Source organism: Rattus rattus, chromosome 1 (genome assembly GCF_011064425.1).
Source record: "Rattus rattus isolate New Zealand chromosome 1, Rrattus_CSIRO_v1, whole genome shotgun sequence".
NCBI classification, from domain to species: domain Eukaryota; kingdom Metazoa; phylum Chordata; class Mammalia; order Rodentia; family Muridae; genus Rattus; species Rattus rattus.
The window spans coordinates 194,883,319-194,899,376 of record NC_046154.1 but is presented as its reverse complement, the minus strand read 5'-3'; positions in this window follow the sequence as shown (position 1 = coordinate 194,899,376).

The following is a 16,058-nucleotide window of genomic DNA, read 5'->3' as shown; positions in this document are numbered from 1 at the left end:
GTTAAAACACACAAAAGGTTATGTGTTTTGCCAGAAACACACCCAAGAAGAAAGATGCACAACTCGACATATTAAAATGGTTTCCTAAGATAAAATGGGGGGGAATAAATACATATAATTTATCCCACACATTAATTTTTGAGTCAGATTGCAAAGACCAATGATGTCACCACAAAGAAGATTCAAAAACAAGCAAACAAAACAAAACAAAAACAGAACTCCCACCACCAGCAAAAAACCCAAACCCATATTCCAGATCCTATCTCCTGTTTCCAGCCCTACCTGCCACGCTTGGCTGTCTGTGAGGCCATGTCCTGGTAGACCCTTTAGGGTTACATGGCTTGCAGAAGTATTTTTGGAATATCACAACCCAGTTTCTCACCCCTTGTTCTGCATTCCCCATGGCAGATGGCTACTGACCCTGACTGCCCAGTGTCTGCTCCTGTCCAATTTACTGGGGAATTCGGCCCAGGGTGCCATCTCTGTCAGTCTGCTGCCTCCCAAAAGACCATCAGTTCTTGGGAAAGATTTATTTCTGCCAGACTGTGAATGCATAAGCCTCACCTGCTCAGTGATCCGAATGGGGCGTCTGGGGCAGGCCCTGGTCTGGCAGTCATGCAGAAAGGACCACGTGACTCCTGCTTTTAGTCCACATCAATGTAGCTGTGGCCTTTGGATGTCTGTGCAGGTGTCACGCTCTTTGATCATCCCAGTTGTTGACTCTAGTACAGCGGCTTCAACAGCTGAGACAGTTTCTAGATCTTCAGCAGTAACCCATCACAGAGGAGCCACAACACCATGGTGGGGCTACTGGGCTCTTGTCGAAGGACCATACTCAGTCATGCTTTCTGAGTGGGGGTTGATAAAGGCCAAACTCCCCAGTGCAAATCCATGGGGGTGACCATGGCTCAAGAGGCATTCAGAATATATTTTGGGAACTATGCGTTCTGAAAGCCAGTACAGCCTGGGAAAGCCAGAAGGAGGAAACGGTGGGGGTTGGAGGGGATGGTGGGGACTGGAGCATTCCAACTCCGGACAGAGGTCCAGCTTGCTACAAGTCGGGATCATTTGTCAGCACAGGCTTCCAGCGGGCAACATGTTTTCACTTTTGACACTTTAATTTGTTACCTTATATCCAAAGGAATATGTAGGCAGGCCTGAAAACCATTCTGATACAATTTAAAAAGAAAACCCCAAACCACTTCAGATTGTGGTCCACTCTCAGACCACCCTGTCCAAATGCCTTGAAATGAGATTTTACCATAGATCTTATTAGTGATATAGAATTATATGAATTTTAATGGTAAACACATTGACTTATTAGATTTAAACTGATCTAAGTTACAAAATGTTGTAAAATTCCTTTGCCAGTTCTTTGTAAATGTATATTTACAAGAAGTGATATATGTGTGAATGTATGTATATTAGTGATCCTGAGAGGATTCAAAAACCTCAAAAGGGGTTGGGGATTTAGCTCAGTAGCAGAGCGCTTGCCTAGCAAGCACAAGGCCCTGGTCGGTCCCCAGCTCCGAAAAAAAGAAAAAAAAAAAACCCTCAAAAGGTACAATTGGTAATGCACATGTGTGTGTGTGCGTGCGTGCGTGTGTGCGCTTGCACACGTACACACACACACACACACACCACATTTCTACAAATAGAATCAGAGGACAGAGATATTTTTCTCCACTTAGCACGGTAGAAACCTATTCATTCATATCCATCAATTCAGAGTCCATCATCCTACATGACAGCCTTGTGATTTCTGCTGTGTAGTGCACTATAACTATTTATCAGAATTCCTGTTGCTAATTATTTAAATCAGCTCCAATTTTATAGTAATTGTCATCCCATTCAGTCATTTTTTTAGCCTACTTTTCTAACTTTTTTGCTCGTGAAAAATCCTTTCACTTAGCAAGATTCTTTTTTAAAGCCCTTTCTACAGGCTGCCTTATTTCTTCTTATTACAACTCACATTGTCATTATAAAATTGTCTGCTCACTAGCCCAAGAGAGGGCCTTTATGCCTGGTGCTGGTGTTCTTGTTAGAAGGTCTTTGGCTCTTGGGGAGAGCCTTGTCAGAGCAGGTGGGAAAGTTTATTTAAACTATATTATGTATATTTATACACTGAGTCATGTGCATTATATATATTTTAACTAGATAGTGAAGAGGATTGTTTCTTATGACTATTTCAAAGAACATTATTGGATATTGTCGGTGCCCTGAGTTAATCCCAGAGGTGGAAAACATCTCTGAAGACACCATGTACTTTAGATACAAGGCCCAGAGGTCCCTGAAATGGAATTGATCTTCTCCATGTGAATTAGAAGGCACCATTAGCATTAATTAATACAGTACCAGAAGGTGCCATACAAGCTTCTAAAGCAGAGAAATAACCATCTTACCCATGTATGACACCTACGGATCACAGCAATGACTATCACTGCAGGATAGCCCCAAAGAGGTAACAGTGGCACGCATGTCTTAGCTGTAACCAACAGCTCTATAATCAGGCTTGAGACCCTCTCAGAAGGAAGGTCAACTGCCCAGGGTTAGTGGAGTCATGGTTCTTGGAGAAGAGGAACTTATAACCACCATTTTACTAAACCTGCATAATCTCTAAGGATTCTAGCTATGTCCTTATACCCACAGCTAGATGTAGTCCTGACCCCTCACTAAGGGAACTTCTCTTTGTAACAGGAAGAGACCATTACAGGAACTACAACCAATCACAATGCAGAGCTGTTGTGTCTTGTTCCAGGAGCTCCTCAAAGCAACTCCTGCCTTAAGGCTCAGGGAATGGTGTGGAATATTATATACATATCAATATACATTCTATTACATATATACCATAATTCTTTTATATATAATATATTATATATATTTTATATCATATATCATATATATCATATATCATATATATCACATATATATCCCAAATATAGATCATATATCATATGCATGATACATTTTTTCTTATATGTTGGCATATATAATTACTGAAAAAAGAGCCCATGGATTTGAAAGAGAGCAAGACAGATATATGGGAGGGTTTGGAAGGAAGAGAGGGTAAAGAGAAATAACGTAATTATATTATAATCTCAAAAAACAAAAAATAAATTTAAAACAGCTACCTGGACACTCATGTCATCAAACCGTCTCTGGGCAATGTAGGTCTTGATCCCTGCCCTCTGACACAGGCCTCTGCTGAAAGCCTGGGATCTGTCCCCGTGACTTGGTCTCTCTCAAGTTAAGGAGACAGGTACTTCACTCTGGAAAGGTCTGGGTTCCCAGTCAGTGCAAATCAGCCTTTCCCTTAGGTTGGTGAACGTTTATTCCGGCCTACGAGGCTTAACTAACTTCCCTTTGAATGTGTGCCTGGGCTTCTGGTTTGACTGGCAGGGGAGACGGATTCATTTCCAAGCTGAGTCAGATAGCTGGTCGAGGGAAGGAATGTATGTGGTCAGGGCCAGCCTCAACTGGAAAATCCTTGTCAGGCCTCCACTCAATGGCACCCACATCACCCACCACTCCCCTCATTCATCTTAGGATCCCTGCTGTCTGTATTCTTCCCTGAAGTCTGTCTAACCACCCTATTTGTCATGTATCTAAAGCTTCCAGTTAGTGACTTACCCCTCTTGTATCCCACAATAGTAACGTTTTTGCTTCATCACTTTCCCACTAAGGTAGTTTTAAGATACAGAAATTATGACAATTTCCTAGGAGTAATGAAATCATAATTTTGGTTTTTCTTTCATTTTTAATAACCTAGTTATTACTGCCTCAAACACGTATAAAGTGTAATCAATTTTTCTGTCAGGAATCCTGTGTCCTCTAGAGAGCTAGTCTTCTATCCCTTGCTTTTTTAAAGTGTGGAGATGCACAGCTCCTAGCTTTGGCCAGGCCCTTCATTGGTTTGCACTTGGCTTTTTGTCAGTCAAGCATGAAGCCCAGCCTCGCCTAGACTGAGCCTACCCTTAAAGAGAGCCCTACGCAGTGGTTCTCAACCTTCTGAATGCCGCAACCCTTCAACACATTTCCTCAGGCTGGGGTGACCCCTGACCATGAAATTATTTTGATGCCACTTCATAACTGTAATTCTCTACTGTTATAAATTGTAATATAAATACATGATATACAGCCTACCTGATATGCAACCCCTTCGGGGTCAAGACCCACAGGTTGAGAACCTCTGGTAGAGATGCTTGACCCTCATACCAAGTATGTCTTGATTTTTTTTTTTTTTGAGGGAAAAGAAAATTGCAAGTGCTACTCTACCCATGTCTTTATTTTATAGAGCTTTTTTTTCTCCTAAGGATAAAGTTTGTAGTATGCCTTAATTCACCTTACTGTTTTTCTAGATGAAGATACCTTTAGGGTCTGAGTCACAGACCATGGCTGTCCCGCTCATCAGAGAATGCGAGGGAAGAGATTTGCTGAAAGCAATGGGTAAGTGAGATCCAGGATTGTAGGCCTAGGGTGACATGGGCTAAGGGCACGAGTTTGCTAATTATGCAAAATTCATCCAAAATCCTGGCAGCTTTACCCGGGTCTAAACCTCATTTTGGTATCACTTGAAATGTTAGATGAGTTAATATGTACACGGTTCTCAGTACAGTACTTGTTGAATAAACAACCCAGAAACCAGAGTGGCTGTTGTGATTGAGGGAGACTTGGGGGCCAGCTTTTCTTCTTTAGCATCATTCAGTATACTATCCTTCAACATGTTAGTCACACTATAGCCCACAGAGCAAATGCAGGCCTCTGCATGCGAGCCAAGAATGTTTCTTTCATTTCTAAGTGGTTGCAAGGCGATCAAAAGAAGGCTATTTTGTGACTTATGCAAATGACAGGAAATTCAACCTTCGGTGTCCATAAATAACATTCTGTTGGAACCCGGCCACACCCATCAGCTCTGCCCTGACTATGGCTCTTGCTGGGTCGTAGGCGCAAGAGGAAATTGCAGTAGCAGTGAGCAGATGGCCTGGCCAGCCAAACACCCTACTGGCCTTTACCTCAAGTATGCAGAGTAGGCTTTAGGGAGTCCTAGGCACAGAGCAAAGATGAGATGTTTCTCTTCACAGGTGCAGAGAGGGTTCAGCTCTCTGTCCCTCGGCATGGGCTTTGCGTGGCTTTTGCTAGTGGGACCATTTGTCTAAACTGTCTCCTCACCTTCCATGGGTCAAAGCGAAGTAGTTAATGCTTAAGAATCAGCATCCTGGAAGGAGAAGACCAGCATTTCACGTCAGCCGGATTTTGTGTTTGAATACATCCACAATGGTTGATCTGAAGTTTACCAATTTTCATGCCAACTGCCTTTTTTTTAAAAAAAAAAAATCCTTATGACTTTGAACATCGGTTCTGGTGAGGTAACCAGACCCACAGCACTTGGCCCCTGCTCCTAGCCTTGCTACTGCTCTGATGTCTGTGCTCAATGCACAAGGAAGTAATGATTAGTCGGGGGAGGGGGTATTGATTTATTCTTCTGTCGGAGTCTTAGCTCAGAATGTATTATTTCGAAATAGTCACCACACATGAGGGATTCGACACAGAGGGAAGCTGACACCAGAGGCAGAAACCACTAGGACCGAAGAAGACTGAGCCCTGGAGAAAGATCTGACACATGTAGTTTTTTTTGTTGTTGTTGTTGTTTTTGTTTTTGTTTTTAATTTTAATAGCCTAGTGAGTGTCACAGAGCCCACTGATTTGTCTGTTTTATCCATAATCTTCTGACCTAACTATTCTCTGAGCACGGCAGAAGAAGTGAGGAACAGAGGGTATCTAAGGTGAGTTTCTAGCCAAGGAAAATAATAGCTAATGCTAAGGTGTGGGGTGACTGTCTCTGAATCCCCTCCCTCCTCTGGGTTTGCCACGGGATCCATCTTTCATCTCTGGCTTTACGCTTGGGAAGAGCTGAGTCGCTCTTTCTGTGTTGATTACACTCGGTGCCCGAGGCTAGGTCTACCTTATTCCTCCAGTGCATAACACGAGGCTGTCACAGAGCAAGTGTCTAACAAACGGAGCTCAGCGCACTGCACCCGGTCTAACTCACAGCTCTCTTGTCTCACAGGCAATTTTAGGGACCCCAAGAGAGAGGTTTATCTCCATAAAGCAAGCCCTTCCGGGGTCCCGCAAAGTCCGTATGAAAGCCCACACACGCCCTCTGCCTTGTGGTCCTTCAGTCTGCGTGCTGAGTTTTCCTCTTCATCCAAGCCAGGGGAAATCTGACCGATAATGGGAGAAGCGCTCGCTACAAGAGGTTTAAACAAGAGCACAGAGCACAGAGCACAGAGCACTGCAAAAGCCCACGTTCAGCTCCGGGCAGGGCCCAGTGTGCGGGGAGTCTGAAGAGACAGGCGGCATCTCTCTCCAAGTGACGCGTGTGAACATTAAAGACAACAATGCCCTTCAAAACAGTTTGCATCCCATCTTTAACCTTCAAATTGGCAGTCGGTTGGTCTCACACCTGTGCCCTCCTTTTTGCCCTTCTTTCTGCCTCGCCAAGTCACCAACTTCTCTTTTTTCCAGTTGTTTTTTTTTTTTTTTTTTTTTTTTTTTTTTTGTGGTCTATGACTTGGTGCTGAGCCAGACATATCTGTGAATTTGCATGTTGTGGGGTCACCCCTAGGCTGGCTTCCAGGGCCCAGCATGGTAAAGAACTTATTTTGGGTAGAAAGCACGTTGAGTCAGAAAGTGTTATTTTTACAGTCCTTGTTTTTATTATTGTAACCAAATTCCAGAAACATACTTGGACTGAGGCTTCAGCCTGACGCACAAAGGCCTTACAGAGTTCTTCAGGCATAGTACAATTTTAGCTCAGGCCAGCGGCCGCCGTTAACAAAGCAAGGAACCTTTCCACTGTGTATTCTCTTCCCTCTCTGAGCAGAAAACAAACTTTGGGTTGTCCTGGGGTTTGTGGGTCGCTTCTTTTGCCCAGAGAACTGTAAGGCTTTGCTGTATGAGGGAGCTAAGCTCATGGCTAAAACAGGCAGCCCTAAACTGGCAGCATCGGGCATCAGTTGTTCCCACAGTCGCTTCCAAATCAGGCCCAGACAGGGCTGGAAAACACATTCTTTCTTCTTTACCTCAGTTAATGTGTGTGTGCGTTATTCGTGTTGACACTGGGACACAGGGGAGAAAGAACTTGAGGCTTAGATAGCCGTCCAAGGATTACCTCACAGTTACTGTCCCCGATGTGCTTGTTCATATATTAAAGTCTCTAATATCAGTACAATCATCAAATTCGATCATACTCCATCATTTAATTAGCGATTTTTTTTTTATTTCTGAGGTAACACACAAAATTAACAGGTGTGAGACAACCAATGGTGTCTCAGATTTAACACTAGGATATCCGATATTGGTGCTTGATCTGTGCCTGCGGTTGGAAAGCCCAAATATACCTGTCATAGTCTATGAAGTTCCTAAGTTGTGGTGTTCCTATCTGAAAGTCCACTAGTGTCACCCCTAGTTTTACTGTCCATGTGTCTATGCTCTCTGTGTCACACAGTTAACATTCACTGAGCTCTCCCTGACCCTGGGCCTTAGCCTAAGTACTTTCCCTTCTCTCCTCATTGTCCTATAGAGATGCTGTTATGACCCTGTTACCCACGTCTGGTGACATCCAGAGGGTCAGTGAGTCTGCACCAGTCCTCCTGCATTTTTAACCACCTGTCTTCCTGAGTCAGATCCTGTTGCTGAGTTTTGAGCTAATTTAAAACTCTCTCTCTCACACCCGCCTGGTGACTGACTGTGTGGAAGAAGGCTCCAGGAGACAGCATCGGACAGGAGAGATGTGTGGCAAGGTAAGAAACTGGGATCTTAACTGCTGATTCAGATTTTATTCTCAGGAACATCTTTCTTCTTCAAGTGAAAGTTTTTCCTTTCAATCTGTATGAGCCTTTTTTTTTCCTGGCTAAGCTAATACGGGGCTTCTTAGAGTATTTTCCAGTGGTCAGTTTGCTTAAGTTTTGAGACAGAGTATCACACTCTGGTTAAGGCGCTGACTTGGAGCTCACTATTCAGGTTAGGCTAGCCTCGAACTCACAAAAGCCCTCCTGCTAGCTTACTCAGTACTGAGACTACAGTTGTGAGGAGCCGCTGCACCTGACTCCATTTTAATCACTAAACAAATGTGTGGGTTTTATTTTATTTTTGAGATAGGACATTACATAGTCCAGGCTAGCCTGGAACCTCCCACCTCTACCTCCCAAGTGCTGGGATTATAAAACAAAGATTTTACCCACCTTGCCTGACTCTGTTTTTTTAAATATATATATATTGCTTTTTGAGATAGGGTCTTATGTAACTCAGGCTGGCCTGGAACTCCTGATATTCCTCCCCCCACATTATTTCAGGTGCTTAGGTTAAAAGGGCCAAGGCACGACCTGGCCCCATAGTCAGCTCTAATCTCTGAGCCCTCGGTTACTAAGGGAAGCAGTCTAAAGAGCCGTATTACCCAAGGTTATATTATGCAGGGACCCATGATGTACTTAGTCAGACTCAAATGTTAGTTTTTTTCAAGTAGTCACAGATTAGGACTGAAGTATATAGTCATGAAATTAGTTCTCAGACACACTCAGACAGGTTAACAAACAGGCCACTACACTGTTCCTAATCCGAAAAAGCCTCTTGTGCCCCGGCTGAGGTCCCCTGAGAATCCTTCGGTTTTACTCTTTTCTGTTTTGTGGTAGAACCCAGTGAGCAGCAGCACAGAGGCTGCAATGAAGACAGCAGGTGAATAGCCCCAGTGAGGAGGAGGAGGAGGAAGAAGAAGAAAAGGAGGAAGAGGAGGAGGAGGAGGAGGAGAAGAAAAAGAAGAAAAGAAGAAGAAGAAGAAGAAGAAGAAGAAGAAGAAGAAGAAGAAGAAGAAGAAGAAGAAGAAGAAGAAGAAGAAGAAGAAGAAGAAGAAGAAATCCTTAAGAGAGACCAGCCACTGAGAAAGTGAAAGCAGGAGCTTGCCCCTTGGGCTGGTTGGCTGGGCTTTGGGAACTAAAGGGCACAGTGGAGAGGGTCAGAGATGGCTGTTCTGTTTGAGAAGGACTGCCAGTCAGGATAGCAGACCATGAGTGTCAGGACTCTGGCCAAGGGTGGCCCAGACAGCTGTTTCTGGGCCACTTGCCAGGGCTTTGGTGGCAGGGGGCCTGGATCCCAGTTTGGCTCCCATGAGGCCTTTGGCTCAGCAGCTGGTGAGTGCCCGGCCCAGCCCAGTCTGTTGCCGAGACCCACATGGCACAAGCACCATGCCTGACTGTCCCCTTTAGGAGGTCAGTAGGGCTTCTGTCTCAGGACTAGCAACAGTGCAAGTACTTCTCACAAAACCCAGTTTAGGGTTTTGAAAGCAAACCTTTCCTTTCTTTTTCTTTCAGTTGTAAAACTTTTATGTGTCTGTGTGTGGTGGGGTGTACACAATACTCCAATTTGTCTGCTTTAGACTCAAATATGTAGCCACAGAAAGATATACTTACATATTTTGTTAATGCATTTTATATTTATGGACTTACTTCCATAAGCCAGATGTTAGGTTAGATGCTGGGCATCAAAGAAAATCCCAGGATCTTTTGTGAGGACAGTTCATAGGCAACAACGGTCCTTGACAACCAATCAGATGCCCACCACAGTTCTTCACCTAACAAAGATACACGGCAAGAAATCCTAACACAGGTGCTCTGAGATCACCGAAAAACAGCCAGATGTGAACACCTGGGGAAGGCCTTGAGGAACAGTAGTCCGTCGGATGGAGTTTCAAAAGATTTATTTATATCCTAATCTTAAAGCAAGTTGAGATTTATCAAACAGAAACCATAAAGCATCTAAATCTTGACTTAATTAACACTTTTAGGGAAAAAAAACCCACAATGTTAATGTGTTTGTATAAATCTTAAAAGCATGTCATCAATTACACACACACACACACACACACACACATCTGCAGCACACAGATGCAACAAAAGAATTAAAAATATAAACAGGAAAGAGACAAGGCAACTTTAGTCAGTGATGGATGACCTTTGGGAATCAGATGGGGAAATAATGTGGAAATAAACTAAGACGTTCCAAAGGTTCAAAGAGCCTATGCCTCCCATCTGTCATCTCATTAAAGACAGGAACAAAACAAACACACTAAGAAGTTTAGCAGCCACTGGATTCTGGCGATGTGAATTAAGGGTACTTGTTGTATTGTAAGATTCAAATGTTTCATAATAACATAGAAAACCGAGAGAAAAACGAAGTAGACAGAAGTTTCTTCTATTTAAACACAAGGCACTGGTGCAGCAGAGCCTGGAGCTGGCCGTGCACTGTGGAGGGCTGGGCTGCAGTACAGAGCACCAGTGCTTGGATTAGTGAATTTACTTATGCCTAAACTTTTTTTTCCTGTCTCATACCCGGCTGGGTTTTTTTTTTCACCCACTTGGGGAGAAAGATCCAAGTGTCACCTTTGTGTCCCAGGTGTCACCTTTGTGTCCCAGAGCTAGCAGTGTCTTGCTCACATTAGGAATTCACTAAATACATATGGGAGAAGTGACTTCCCTTGATCTCTGTCTGCTGCTGCAGGTCCCGTGCTGGATGCTGTCCTTGTGCCATTTGGACTCGGGGAGGTGATCAAGGATGTTTGACTAGACTGGACGGCCCACAGTGACAGGCATTCATTGTGAACAATATGGCCGGAGAGGGCGTACAGTAGTGAACTTTCCCGTGCATTGATGTTTTTCTTTGGGGCAGGAGATTGTTCACCCTGGAGACTTGACTGAAATAGGAATCTCGTGACGTGAAGGGAGCACCTCCTCAGACATCACCCTGGGTTGTTATGTTGGCAGGTTAAAGTTATCAGATTGGCTCTGGTGCTTGGCTAAACCGAGAAAAGTCAGATCGGTGATTGTCAAAGAATGCGTCTTGGAGGAGGGAAGGTATGAACATCCAACTAGAGGCTGGGAAGAAGCGTTTGCAAGCTTCGTGAGCTGTCTACTGAAGGACGCTGAGCAGGGCCATTCAGAAAGAGAGCGGGGTAGTCAGCGGTGACAATGGATGGGAGCTGCAGGACTAGGGTGTGTGGTGTGGAGGGCAAGCCTCGGCTGATTCACAAACCCAACTGCCGCTCACCCAGCTGGGACTCTTGGTGAACGCCATCAGGATCAAGATGAAGTCACTTAACTCCCAACCTTCACAAAATGGAGGAGCTTGAGACATCAGATCCAGCACATGTCTGTGATTTAGAAGCCATAAGGGATTCTGTGAAAACCACACTGTGGCCCAAAGGCCTCCTCTGCCACTTTACAAAAGAATATTCCTCAGGGATGTCTGCCCAGCAACCGCCCATTCACCTTTGGGCTCATTATTGATCCTTCTAGCCAAGGGTGCTTGTTTCAGAACGACTTACGTAACCTTCCTCCAGCTTCTAAAAGTTTTGCGTTGCCTTAGTCTCTCTGGATATGTCTGCCATCTGTCCTCAGACACGTATCTCAGATTTAAAATCTTCTGCTCCTTCTGGAATAAATGTGTTTCTTTGGAGAGCTCCTCTCTCTGCTATTTTGGGTAAACAGCTTTCGTAGTTTAGGAAACAATAAAAAAAAATGAAAATAATTTTTTTTTCTTTGTGAATGCACCTACCCTGCCCAGGAAAGGTAGCAGCAGTCTGGTGGCCTTGGTATCCCTAGGAAGCCTCTTGATTTCCAAATGACTCCCAGTGAGAAAGGCAGCCACAGAGGCGTAGGTCCTGCCTTTGCCTTCCTAGGGCTGTTTAGACTTAAATTAACTGCTCTCCTTGTGTTCCTAGTTTTTCATAGTTCCCTCTCCTACGGTCTGTAAAGATTGTCTTGCCCGTAGGTTGGGGGAGGATGGGCTGGAAGCAGATGGTAGCGGAGGTCACACTTCATGGACACATGGCCAATTTTTTTCCTTCTTTTAACTGTTCTTGCAGACTCAGAGTTACCGGTATGTCAGCCATGTCCTTCCCAGGGTGTGTTAAGAGGACCCTTCCAGGGCTCTCCACAAAATGTCTTTCTGCTCGAAGCACTATGGGTTACTCATCTGTTTGTGTATCTGCTTCTCTGGTCACCGAGAACATCGAGGTCCCTTTAGTTTACCTCATCTAAACCAGCATTTCTCAAATTGTGCGTAATGGTCCCTTCGAGGGGTCTAATGATCCTTTCACAGGGTCATCTAAGACCATCCAAAAACACAGATGTTCATGTTACAGTTATGAAGGAGCAACGAAAATAATGTCATGGCTGGGGTCACCACAGCATGAGGAGCTCTATTAAAGGTTCGCAGCATCAGGAAGGTTGAGAGTTGCTGAGCTGAGTCCACAGGACCTGCTTACAACATAGCTGAATGTGACGGAGCCATGAGTGAGCTGGGGGGTCCAGCTCTCTGTGTCACACTTAGGGTTGTTTTCTCTCTCCTGTGTTTTATTTTGATATTTTAAGCATAAGCAGCACCAGAAAACATTCTCCTTTTTTAAAAAAGTGCAAGTAAAATTTGGGATGAGTGACAAGAGTCCACATGCACCCCTCCTCCCCTCCAGTCCCCCGCAGAGGCAGAGGATGTCTGAGTCCAGTGTGTATTCTCTGAGATTCCACATCCTGGTATTGTCTCTCCTATCAGTGTCCCAGGTAATCAATGCCTGGTCATATCACCCACTGAGTTCTTTTTAATGATTACTCACCTATGCAGAGAGACTAGGGGGAAGGGACTGGTGTTGTTTTAAGTGGAAAATGGTGGGTTTTAGAGGCATTACTTCACTCAGAATTTGTGGGCAAGCAAAAGAAGAGCCTTATGCCATGTAGCCAGAAGCAATGCCCAAGCTCCCCTTGTGTATCTGCTGTGGGGGGGACACACACAGCGAAGACCCCCTGCATTCCTCTCCCAGTCCCAGTGGGCCTGAAGCTCCAGAACTCCTGCTGCTGAAGGAGCCAGATGTCTCTGCCCACACTTGCTAGCAAACACCTTTCCCCTCTAGCAGCCTGCTCCTGTGACTTTACTGTCACTGTACAGGTCACTGTCCCAGTACTGCTCCACCCTTACGGTGACAAGACAACACAACGCAGGACATCACTAGGAAAGGCTCAACCTTGGGTTGCCAGGCTGGTGCCATTATGTCAAGAAATCAGCTAGCCATTACGCAGAGATACTTTTCGTGCCAGTGGCGACTGTGGATGAAGCAGAGAGGAGTCACCTGCTTTAGTTATATTTGGGTCCCGTGAAGCGGCTGAGAGCGGTGATGGGACAAGTTTGTTCTGGGCTGCAGCTACACTAGGAACAGTGACTTCAACAGCATCTCAGGACCTCTCCTGGGCACTAAACTTTATTGACAGAAACAATAAAATGACAGGTGCGCTCTTCAACTGATGGCTCAACTTTATGGAGTCTGTCCTTACAATAAAGAAGTTTGCAGTGTAGACACTGAGTTTCCCTCTGATAACCTCCACCCCTTACACACACACACACACACACACACACACACACACACACACACACACACACACACAATCTCTCTCCTCCTGCCTCTCCTTCCTCCCACCCTTCCCTCTTCCCCTCCCACCCTCCCCTCCCCCTCCCCTTCCTCTCCTCTCCTCCCCTTCCTCTCCTCCTCCCCCTCCTCCTCTCCCTTTCCCTCCCCCTCCTTCCCCTCCCCTCTGCCTTTCCCTCCCCCTCCCCTCCCCTCCTCTTCTCCCTTTCCTCCCCTCCCCCTCCTCCTCCCTTCCCTCCCCCTCCCCTCCCCCCTCCCCCCTCCCCTCCCCCCCCTCCCCTCCCCTCCCCCCCTCCCCAGAGATTCTGGCATGTAGCGTTTTTTAATGCAGTGACAACACAAGCTCGATTTCATGCAGTGCTGTTGATGATTTCCTACTGCCCTGTATTTACAATGATGAGCGTTTTCTGAACCCAAACTCAAAAGCACGACCTGAATAAGAAATTGGGAAGGTTTTTCTTGGTTTCACTGGTCTTGAGCTCAGTCCTTGGGCAGAGGTGAACCTTTGTTCTGAGTTTCTTTCGCTGTACTGTGCGCACCTTTGAGTCAGACCCACTTAGGAAGACGGCTGCCCCAATCTGGGTGTGGATCTTTCGCAAACCCTTGGCATCTCCCAATGGCTTGGAGACAAAGGCAGAAAGCGATGAGACGGGAAGGGGGAAGGGCACGTGGACAGGAGACTGAGAAAGCTATTATCTGGAATGAATTTCGTTAGCTATGTTCCTGGGAGTGTGCACTACAGCACTTCACACCTGAAAAGGCTTTTGTGTAGCTATTGTAATCTCTGTCTTTCATAGATTCAGAAAGCAATCTGTTTATTAAATTCTAACTCACACACTCCTCTAGAGAAGGCGCTCTCTCTCTCTCTCTCTCTCTCTCTCTCTCTCTCTCTCTCTCACACACACACACACACACACACACACAGAATGGAAGCATGGAATCTGGGGACTTATGTGTGAGGCAAGCTCTCTACCACTGAGAGATATTCCTACTCTTTTCACCTTTTAATTTTATTGACTTAATGGGTTTATTTTGAGACAGTGATGCTAGGTCACCAAGGCTGACCTGAAACTCATTCTGTAGCTCAGGCAGGCCTGACACTTTCAATTCCCCCTGCCCCCACCTTCCAAGTAGCTAAGATTACAAGCGGGAAGAATTGGTGGAGAGATGGCTCAGCGGTTAAGATCACTGTCTGCTGGGGCTGGAGAGATGGCTCAGCGGTTAAGATCACTGTCTGCTGGGGCTGGAGAGATGGCTCAGCGGTTAAGATCACTGTCTGCTGGGGCTGGAGAGATGGCTCAGCGGTTAAGATCACTGTCTGCTCTTCCAGAGGACTTGAGTTCAATTCCCAGCAACCACATGGTGCCTCACAACCGTCTGTACTGGGATCTGATGCCCCTTTCTGTTCTTCTGGCCTTCAGGTACATACAGATAGAGCACTCATAAAACCGTACTATCAGGGCAGTCAGGCCTGGCTTAGGGTGGGAGTGGGGTGTCTCCTTTTCTCAGGACACATGGAATTATACTCAGAGACCGAGCTGTGAGGCTCCTTATTGGGAAAGGGATGGCTTAGTTAATGGCTCCAGAGCAAACAGGTTCATCATACCTTTGGGAAGCTGGAGTTGCTGAGCTGGAAGATAAAGACAATCTGGTCTAAAGAGTCCTTCACAGTGTGTAGGGGCGAGTGCCATCAAGGAGCTTTGGGGGTCAGTGGATATTCTGTCAGCTTTTGAGACCACTTGTGGGAGAAGTTTCAACAAGCAAAGAGAAGGCAAAACAAAGAACAGAAGGCACCACTGGGTCAGAGACATACACAGCCGCTGAACCTGGCTGCAGACATCCTGTGCAAACGGACCTCGATCTCTACAGCACAAGCCCGCAGAGCCTCATCCCCATTGGCTGGGTGGGCACCTAGATCTTCATTTCCTGCTCTCTAGAAATCCCTTCCGGCCCCTCCTCCTTCTTCAGTTTCTGTCACAGAGCCAGCCTGAAAACAGGTTTTAGGTGGTGGGTCAGGTTCCATGAAGGAGTTGTATTTATTCAAGAGCTAGGCCGCCCGCAGGCGACTGCGACTGCAAAGAAGGAAGCTGGGCTAAAGCAGGTTCCCACAAAAACAGGGAGGCGCTGGCTCACCTTGAACAATGCACTACTTACAGTCAAGGCCAATTAGATGGGAGGGGGTCTTCTGTGGCGCCAACTTCCGGTGGAAAAGGCCTCCCTTCCCTATGGAGGCCACGTGTTCGCTCTGAGGGCTCCACTAGTCACTCTGATAGGCAGAAAGCATCTTCATGAACTATAAACAGAAAAGTACATCATGGGCCTTAAGTAGTGACAGAGAGAGAGAGAGAGAGAGAGAGAGAGAGAGAGAGAGAGAGGGGGAGGGAGGAGGGAGGGAGGGAGGAGGAGGGAGGGAGAGAGAGAGAGAGAGAGAGAGAGAGAGAGAGAGAGAGAGAGAGAGTAACTTCCTTTCCCTTTACACTGAAGAAAGAAGCAGTGTGATTGGCTGCTGGAGTGTCTGCTATTTCTTACCATGTCGTATCTAACATCTCTTCTTTCAAGCTTAAGTGGTTTTGTGATTTTTCTTCTCCCACCT